The following is a 10,687-nucleotide window of genomic DNA, read 5'->3' as shown; positions in this document are numbered from 1 at the left end:
ATATTGGACGTATCTAGACCAACTGTTCCCAAGCTTTTTATTTAAGTAACCGCTCTGTTACGACAACAAATATTACCTCTATTCTGAAAAACATTTTCTTACCCTGCTCATGGAAAAAAATTAAATAATACCCAAGAGTATAAAGAGAAAAGTCTCCCCCTCTGGTTACAATTATGACGACTTTCTTGCATTTCTATTTTCTATGTTTGTACTGACTCAGTCAAAAAGAAATGTTTATACTTTTTTATACATGTAGGACTAGCATAGTTATCTGAGCCATGACTTTAAAAAATACTTTAGCTCTCTTTCCATATAAATGCATAAAGATCTATGAGGACTTTTTAATATGAAATATAGAAACCCACACCCTAGTTTTTAGTGTCTCTTAGTGAAAAAATACAAATTATAGAAAAGTTACTGTGGGTTCAGTAACACTTTAATGAATTTATGCTTTGTTAAATCACCAAGAGCTGCTTACATTGGAAAATATTTGGTATCAAATTAAAAAGGAAAATTGTTGTAAATGTGTGTATCTCCTCAAGACAATCACAACGTAAACAGAGAAATGTTGATATAAACAAATAATTGCAATACTCTAGGCAAATATAATAGCACCATGTTAGAGGTAAAGTGGTAATAACTCAAAGGTAGCAGGGTTCTGTATGATTGGATCAGGAATGGCTTCACAGGAAATAATACTTTTTAAAAATTTTTATTTATTTATTCATGAGAGACACACATAGAGAGAGGCAGAGACACCGGCAGAGGGAGAGGCAGGCTCCCTATGGGGAGACTCCATCTCAGGACCCTGGACTCAATCCAGGACTTGATCCCAGGACTTCAGGATCACACTCTGAGCCAAAGGCAAATGCTCAACCACAGAGCCACTCAGGGGTCCCAGGAAAGAACACTTTTGAATTCGGTCTTAACCAGGAGGTTGAAGTCAGGCCAATTTGTAATGGATCAGAGGCAGAATGACCTATGTTTTAGGATATTTGACATGGCTGAAGAAAAATGGGGAGGCTAAGTGATAGGAATTTAGGCTAGAGAGATAGGCATAGGCCAAATAATTGAGGGCCTTTGCTATGCTTAGAAGTTTGTACTTTACTCTGTAAGTGATGGGGAGACATTGAAGAGTGTTTTTTAATAATTTATGTTGTTTTGTTCTAATTATAAAAGTAATATATGCTTATTGAAAACTCAGAAACAAGAGAAGTATGAAAATCATAATCCCATAATAGAATAATCGGTGTTAATATTTTGGTATATTTTCTTCTAGACTATCACAGACACATGTGCATGTGCACTTCTGTGTGTGTAGTTATATATTTGTTTACTTATGTATGTATTTATAGAAAGCAAGAGAGACAAAGACACTGAGAGACAAGGAGAATAAATTATTTCTGTGTATGATAGGTTTGAACTTCAGAAAGAATACTGTATTACTGTCCTGAAGCTGTTGTAAAAAAATTACCACAGAGTAGGTGGCTTAAAATAACAGAAATGTATTCTCTCACAGTTCTGGAAGCCAGAGTCTGAAATTAGTATCACTGGGATGAAATCAAAGTATGGGCAGGGCCATGATTCTTCAGGATCTCTTATGAGACCCTAGGGAAGACTGAGTCTTGTCTCTTCCAGTTCTTGGTGGTTGCTGTCATTCCTCGGCTTGTGGCCACATCCCTCCAATTTCTGCCTCCATGGTTACATGCCGTTTCCTCTGCATGTCAAATCTCCCTCTGCTTCTCTCCTATAAGAACACTTGTTATTAAATTTAGGGCCCACTTGGATGATTTCCCCATTGTAGGATCCTTACCTTAATCATATTCACAAAGTCCTACTTTTTTGCCATGCAAGGCAACATTAGCAAGCTCCAGATATTAGGGCAGGGATATCTTTTGGTGGCTGTTATTAAACTTCCCACAATCACCCTGGCCACAGTGGGTGGGAAATATTGGAGGAGAGAAGCTAGGAGGTTGGGACACCAGTTGGAATCCAATAACAATAATTCCAGGAATAAAATGAGGAAAGCCTGAACTAAGACAGTGGTTGTAGGGATAGAGAAGAGGAAACCGAATCCAAATATGTAGAAGGCAGGATCAAGGGGACTTAATAACCAATTAAATGGAGGGGGTAAGGAGTAGAAGATTAGAATGATTCCCAGGTTTCTGTTAGTAGTACCTGGTTGTCTGGTTGTGCCCCTAACAAGGATAGGAAACAGGAAGCTGAGCACCATTGTGTGGGTTGGGTGGGGAGTGAGTCAGTGTAGTTTTGGTCAAGTTCAAGGTGAGAAGAACCGGCCAAGCAATAGAGGAAAAGGGTTCAAGCAAGGCTCTGAGAGGTCAACATTTTATAATTATTATTATCAATCACATAATATTTACTGAATACTTACAAAGTATTGAACATAGTAATATGGGGGGGTATTAGTACTAAGGATGATTTCTGTCCTCAATAAATTACCAAGTAACTAAATAATCAGGAAACATAAATCAAAAGAAAGTTAAAAAAAGAGAAAGTGAACAACCTAGTATGCAAGAATGTATTGAGAGCTATAAGTAAAGCAACCTGTATTCAACATTGGACTCAATGTCTAACCAGGGAAATTGGCAAGAAAAAAAAATAAAAGGTATCTAAAATGAGAAGGAAGAAATAAAACAATCTTTATTTGCAGATGACATGATCTTGTATATAGAAAACCCTAAGGGATCTACTAAAAAAAAGTCCGAACTAATAAATGAGTTCAGCAGGGCTGCAGGATACGAGATCAATATACAAATGTAAATTGTATTTCTGTACACTTGCAGTGAACAGTTTGAAAATGAAATTAATGGTACATCCGTGTGGCTCATTCGGTTAAGCATCTGCCTTCAGCTCAGGTCATGATCCCAGGGTCCTGGGATAGGGCCCCCTGTCTGGCTCCTTGCTCAGTGGGGAGCCTGCTTCTCCCTCTCCCTCTCTCTCTGCCTGATGCTCCCCCTTGCTTGTGCTCAATCAAAAAAATAAATAAAATCTTTGGGGAAAAAAAGAATATGAAATTAGGAAACAATTCCATTGATAACATGAAATGGAATAAAATGCTTAGGAACAAATTTAACTAAACTGTAAAAGTTACACTCTGAAAACTACAAAATGCTGTTGGAAGAAATTCAAGAAGATCTAAATAAATCAACTTTGATTAACCAGATAACAAGTGCTAGCAAGAATGTGAGAAACTAGAAATCTGCTGATGGGAATATAAAATTTTGCAGCTGCTTTGGAAGATAGTCTGGCAGTTCCTCAAACAATTAAACACAAACTTACCACATGATTCAGAAATTCTACTCCTAGTTATCTATCCAAGAGAACTAAAAGCATATGTTCACATAAAAAATTGTGTATACAAATGTTCATAGCAGTACTATTCATAATAGGCAAATACATCAAATGATGAATAGATAAGCAAAATATGGTATATCCATACAATGGAATATTATTCAGCCATTAAAGGAACACATTCTGATACATGCTACAATGTGGATGAACCTTGAAAACATTATGCTAAGTGAAAAAAGCCAGTCACAAAAGACCACATATTATGTGATTCCATTTATATGAAATGTCTTGAATAGGTGAATCTATGGCACAGGAAGTAGAATGGTGCTTGCATAAAGCTATGGGGGATGGAAGGATGGGAGAATATAGCTTAAGAATACAGCTTTCTTTTTTTTAATGATGAAAATAGGTGGGAATGCAAACCAGTGTGGCCACTGTGGAAAATAGTATGGGGGTTCCTCAAAAAATTAAAAATAGGGGTGCGTGGGTGGCTCAGTTGCTTAAGTGTCTGCCTTAGGCTCAGGTCATGATCCCAGGGTGCTGGGATCAAGCCCTGAATGGGGCTCCCTGCTCCTCTGGGAGCCTGCTTCTCCTCTCTGCCGGCCGCTCCCCCTACTTGTGCTCTCTCTCTCTCTGTTGAATAAATAAATAAAGTCTTAAAAAATTAAAAATAGAACTAACCTATGATCTAGTAATCACACTACTGGGTGTTTATCCAAAGAATAAAAAAAAACCCCACTAATTCAAAAGGATACATGCACCTCCATGTTTATAACAGCATTATTTATAGTAGCCAAATTATGGAAGCAACCTTGGTGTCCATTGATAGATAAATGAATAAAGAAGATGTGGTATACACACACACACACACACACACACACACACACAAAATATTCAGTCATAAAAAGAATGAAATCTTACCATTTGCAATGACATGGATGGATTTAGAGAGTATAATGCTAAGCAAAATAAACCAGTCAGAGAAAGATAAATACCGTAAAATTTCACTCATATGTAGAATTTAAGAAACAAAACAAAGGCAAAAAGAGAGAGAGTGGGCAGCCCTTGTGGCTCGGCGGTTTAGCGTCACCTTCCGCCCAGGGAATGATCCTGGAGACCCGGGATCGAGTCGCACATCAGGCTCCCCAAATGGAGCCTGCTTCTCCTTCTGCCTGTGTCTCTGCCTTTGTGTGTGTGTGTGTGTGTGTGTGTGTGTGTGTGTGTGTGTGTGTGTCTCATGAATAAATAAATAAATAAATCTTTAAAAAAATAAATAAAATAAAAAAGAGAGAGAAACCAAAAAATAGACTCTTAGCTATAGAGAACAAATTGATGGGGGGTGGGGGTGGGCAGGGCAGGGATAGGTGAAATAGGTGAAGGTGATTAAGAGTACACTTATTGGGGCACCTGGGTGGCTCAGTCAGTTAAGTGTCTGACTCTTGGGCAGCCCAGGTGGTTCAGTGGTTCAGTGCCATCTTCAGCCCAGGGGCGTGATCCTGGAGACCTGGGATCCAGTCGCACATCAGGCTCCCCAAATGGAGCCTGCTTCTCCTGCTTCTCCTTCTGCCTGTGTCTTTGCCTTTGTGTCTCTCATGAATAAATAAATAAGATTGGGATCCCTGGGTGGCGCAGCGGTTTAGCGCCTGCCTTTGGCCCAGGGCGCGATCCTGGAGACCCGGGATCGAATCCCACGTCGGGCTCCCGGTGCATGGAGCCTGCTTCTCCATCTGCCTATGTCTCTGCCTCTCTCTGTGACTATCATAAATAAATAAATAAAAATTGAAAAATAAATAAAATCTTTTTTAAAAAAGCGTCTGACTTTTTATTTCAGCTCAGGTCATGATCCCAGGGTCATGAGATCAAACCTTGTGTCGGGTTCCGTGTTGCCCATGGAGCCTGCTCAAGATTCTCTCTCTCAGGGCACCTGAGTGGCTCAGTTGGTTGAGTGTCTGTCTCTTGATTTCGGCTAGGGCTGTGGTCTCGGGGGTCATGAGATCCAGCCCTGCATCAGGCTCTGCACTCAGCATGGAATCTGCTTGGGATTCTCTCTCTCCCTCTCTCCCTCTGCCCCTCCCCTGTCAAAATAAATAAAATCTTTAAAAGAGATTCTCTCTTTCCCTTTGCCCTCTCTCTCTCTCTCTCTAAAAGAGTACACTTTAAAAAAAGAAATAAAAAAATAAAAGAGAGTACACTTATCCTAATAAGCACTGAGTAATGTATAGAATTGTTGAATCCACTATACTGTACTCCTGAAACAAATACAACACTATATGTTGATTACACTGGAATTAAAATAATAAAAAATAAAATGATGAAAACGTAAAGTCGTGGTAACTGGGGATACCTGGGTGGTTCAGCTGTTGAGTGTCTGCCTTTGGCTCGGTGTGATCGAGTCCCACATCAGGCTCCTTGTGGGGAGCCTGTGTCTCCCTCTTCCTGTATCTCTGCCTCTCTTTCTGTGTCTCTCATGAATAAATAAAATCTTTTTTAAAAGTTGTGGTAATTTTGCACTTATTGGTGAATATACCAAAATCCATTTAATTATACATATTATTATTATTTGTATTTGTTTACTTATTAAGGAGAGACACAGAAAGAGAGAGAGAGAGAGAGGCAGAGACATAGGCAGAGGGAGAAGCAGGCTCCCTAAGGGGAGTCCAATGTGGGACTTGATCCCAGGACCCCGAGATCATGACTTGAGCCAAAGGCAGACGCTCAACCAGAGACACCCCAGTGCCCCTGAATTACACACTTTAAATGGGAAAATCATATAATATATTAATTCTACCTTAATAAAGCTCTTATTTAAAAAAAAAATGTAAGTGTGGGTGGCTCAGCGGTTTAGCGCCGCCTTCAGCCCGGGGTGTGATCCTGGGGACCGGGGATCGAGTCCCGCGTTGGGCTCCCTGCGTGGAGCCTGCTTCTCCCTCTGCCTGTGTCTCTGCCTCTGTGTGTGTGTGTGTGTCTCATGAGTAAATAAATAAAATCTTTAAAAAAAATTTTAAAAATGTAAGTGGGATTTAAAGAAGTATCATTAACCTGAGTTGATTTCCCAAGCTATAGTGCCATAGCAGAAAGTCTGTAGAGACCTTGGAACCCACCTAGATCCTAGGGTGTGTCTCATAAAGTCAGTTTACCTTATGTGGAGGAAATTGGGATATGTTGCCTCCAAAGTTGGGAGAGAGGGCAGCTTGGGTGGCTCAGCGGTTTGGCGCTGCCTTCGGCCCAGAACTGGTCCTAGAGACGCGGGATCGGTCCCGCGTCTCCCTGCATGGAGCCAGCTTCTCCCTCTGCCTGTGTCTCTGCGCCCCTCCTCTCTCTGTGTCTCTCATGAATAAATAAATAAAACTTAAAAAAGTTGGGAGAGAGGTTTGGACAGGACAGAGGGAATGTTAAAGAGGGGAGTTTAGTCAGAAGCACACTAGTAGGTTAGACTCTCACAACTAGGCTTGCTGATAAGGAGGAATAGGTAGGTGCCTTTTCACTACATTTCAGTAATCCCTCTCTTTTTAAAATTTTAGTTCCAGTTAGTTAACATACAGTGTTATATTAGTTTCAGGTGTACAATATAGTTTAATATGTCAACCGGTGCTCATCACAGCATGGGCACTCCTTAATCCCCATAACCTATTTAACTCAACCTCTAACTTATTTTGCTTAGCATTATACTTTCTAGCTCCATCGATGTCATGGCAAATGACAAGATTTTATTCTTTTTTATAGCTGAATAATATTCCACTGTATGTATATATACCAAATCTTCTTTACCCATTCATCAATGGATGGACACTTGGGCTGTTTCCGTATCTTGGCTATTGTAAATAATGCTGCTGTAAACATAGGGTGCATGTATCCCTTTGAATTAGTGTTTTTGTATTCTTTGGGTAAATACCCAGTACTGTGATTACTAGATCATAGGGTAGTCTATTTTTAATTTTCATATGGTAGTTCTATTTTTTTAAGCAAGTTCTGCACCCAATGTGGGGCTTGAACTCACCACCCCAAGAGTCGTATGCTAGGATAGTTCTATTTTTAACTTCCTAAGGAACCTCTATACTGTTTTTGCACAGTGGCTGCACCAGTTTGCATTCCCAACAAGAATGCACGAGGGTTCTTTTTGCTCCACATCCTCGACAGCACCAGTTGTTTATTGTGTTGTTGATTTTAGCCATTCTGACAGGTGTGAGGTGGTATCTCATTATAGTTCGATTTGCATTTCCCTGAACATCTTTTCACCTGTCTGTTGGTCATCTACAAGTCTTCTTTGGAAAAATGCTTGTTCATGTCGTCTGCCCATTTTTAAATTGGATTGTGTTTTTTGGGTGTTAAGTTGGATAAGTTTTCTTTTTTATAGATCTTGGATACTAACCCTTTATCTGATATGTCATTTGAAAATATCTTCTTTCATTCTATAGGTTACCTTTTAGTTTTGTTGATTGTTTCCTTTGCTGTGCCAAAGCTTTTTGTTTTGATGTAGTTCCAATAGTTTATTTTTGCTTTTGTTTCCCCTGCCTCAGGAGACATATCTAGGAAAGGTTGCCTCAGCCTATGTCAAAGAGGTTACTGTGCATGCTCTCTTCAGGATTTTTATGGTTTCAGGTCTCACACTTAGATACTTAATCCATTTTGATTTTTGTGTGTGTGTGTGTATGGTGTAAGAAAGTGGTTCAGGTTCCCCAGCACTCTCCTTTTCTCATTGGATATTCTTTCTTGCTTTGTTGAAGATTAATTGACCATATAGTTGCAAGTTTACACTAATTCCTTTTATTTTTTTTTAAAGATTTTATTTATTTATTCATGACACACACACACACAGAGGCAGAGACATAGGCAGAGGGAGAGGCAGGCTCCATGCAGGGAGCCCCATGTGGGACTCGATCAGGGGACTCTATCAGGGGACTCGATCAGGGGACTCCAGGACCACGCCCTGGGCTGAAGGCAGGTGCTAAACCGCTGAGCCATCCAGGGATCCCCATATACTAATCCCTTTTAAAGAGAAAGATGAAGATTCCTTATTTTTGCCTTCTGCCTTTTCTCTTCTCTTGTTTCACTTTTATCTTTGCCCTTATTAAGCCTTACATCATAGAAGTATTACTGCAATTTGAGTTCATTGGGGCTTTTCCCCCCTCTCTCTGTCCTTTATTCACCCATTTATCAATTCATCCAATAAACATGTATAGAGTATCTATCGGGAGTATGGTAGATGCCGGAGATAGAGATGAATGAAAACTGGTCTCTGTGGTTGAAGAGCTCACAGTCTAGCATTTCCTCAATGTCTCCCTAAATACATATTTCCTTTTCTTCATTCCAGGGTACTTCAGAATGGTATAAAACATTAAAGGAGAATCCATGTGCTTCCACTGTTGTTCTAAAGAGTGAACCTCACTCTAATCAAATGATTGCCAAATAGTACTTCCATTTGTTTGACTAAGTTATATGTAGGCTTGACTGTGGTGCAAAAATAAAAGTTTGACATCCAGCAGTAATTAATTTAAAAAATCATGGTACATCCAAATGATGAAATAATACAGTCATTACAGTTGTGTTGTAGAACATGTTGTGCAAGAGAATTCCAATTTTGCAAAAAACATGTATGCAAAAAAGGACTAGAAAGATATATATCAAAAAAGAACAGTGGTCATATCCAGATTTAATAGGTAGGATACAAGTAATTAATGCTTTTTTCTTCAGACTTTTTATATTTTACCAAATTTTTACAGTGAACATTTATTTTTTTAAAGATTTATTTATTTATTCATTCATTCATTTATGATAGCGAGAGAGAGAGAGAGAGAGAGAGAGGCAGAAGCAGGCTCCATGCCAGGAGCCCAACGCGGGACTCGATCCCGGGACTCCAGGATCGCGCCCTGGACCAAAGGCAGGCGCTAAACCGCTGAGCCACCCAGGGATCCCCGAACATTTATTTTTGTAAACAGAAAACATGTATATATATATATATATATATATATATATATATATATATATATATATAATTAAAATTAAGGAGCTCTCATGAGGACAGGGATTGAGTTTTTACCTGTCTTATAGTGCTTGCAGCACTTAGGTGCTTTATAAATGATGAATAACAAGTAATAGAATTGAGTACTATGTGATAACTAGCAAGGCCAAAAATGAAAGTGTTGAATTGCAGGCCACATTCTTAACCAACTCCCCACTCTATTCTATATTACAGCCTTTCATCTATGGCTGATACATATTCAGACCTATCAACTGTGGGCACTCTTGGCTTAGTCAAAGACCAAAATACATTTATTTATTTATTTTAAGGATATTAAGGTTTCAGAGTGCAAAGTCCCAGACCATGCATGAAGTCAGATATATTTATTTTATAATGATAATAGTAATCTATGAAGCAGTATCTATTGAAAACCTGCTATAGGGGATCCTGGGTGGCTCAGCGGTTTCGCACCTGCCTTCGGCCCAGGGTGTGATCCTGGAGTCCCGGTATCGAGTCCCACATCGGGCTTCCTGCATGGAGCCTGCTTCTCCTCTGTGTCTCTGCCTCTCTCTGTGTGTGTGTCTCTCATGAATAAATAAATAAAAATTTAAAAAAAGGAAACCTGCTATATGTCACAAAGGTGTACATCCCACTTAATAGCACTCCTTTGAGGTATTATCTCCAGTATTTCCTTCCAGTCTTTTTCCATGTATACATGTACAGTTGATCCTTGAAAAACAAGGTGGTAGGGGTGCTGACCACTCTGTGGTTGAAAATTCAAATATAAGTTTTGACTCCCCCAAAACTTAACTACTATGGTTGACCAGGAAGCCTTACCAATAACATAAATAGTTGATAAACACATATTTTGTATATGTATTATATACTGTACACTTACAATAAGGTAAGCTAGATAAAAGAAAATATTAGGAAAATCATAAGGAAAGGACAATACACTTTACAGTACTATACAGTATTGGAAAAAATTCATGTACAAGTGGGCCCATGCAGTTGAAACCCATGTTGTTCATAGGTCAACTGTATATAGGATTTCTGTACAAAGTTAGCATCATATTTTAACTCCTTTTTAGACAATGTAACATGGGGACATCTGGCTGGCTCAGTCAGTAGAGCACAGGCCTCTTGATCTCAGGGTTGTAAGTTCAAGCTCCATATTGGGTGTAGAGATTTCTCAAAAACAAAAGTAAAAAATGTAACATATCAGGAACATTTTTGTGTGTCAGTTCTTTTAATAGACTAAAGTCTATTTTTAGAATAGTTTTAGTTTTACAGCACAAGTGAGCTGAAAGTACAGAGTTCTCATATATTCCCTTTGCACCCCATGCCCACCCTCCTGGCACAGCCTCCCTCCTTAAACAGCTCTTACCAGAATGGTACATTTGTTACAATGGGTGA

Source organism: Vulpes vulpes, chromosome X, assembly GCF_048418805.1.
Source record: "Vulpes vulpes isolate BD-2025 chromosome X, VulVul3, whole genome shotgun sequence".
NCBI classification, from domain to species: domain Eukaryota; kingdom Metazoa; phylum Chordata; class Mammalia; order Carnivora; family Canidae; genus Vulpes; species Vulpes vulpes.
This window is presented reverse-complemented; position numbering follows the sequence as displayed.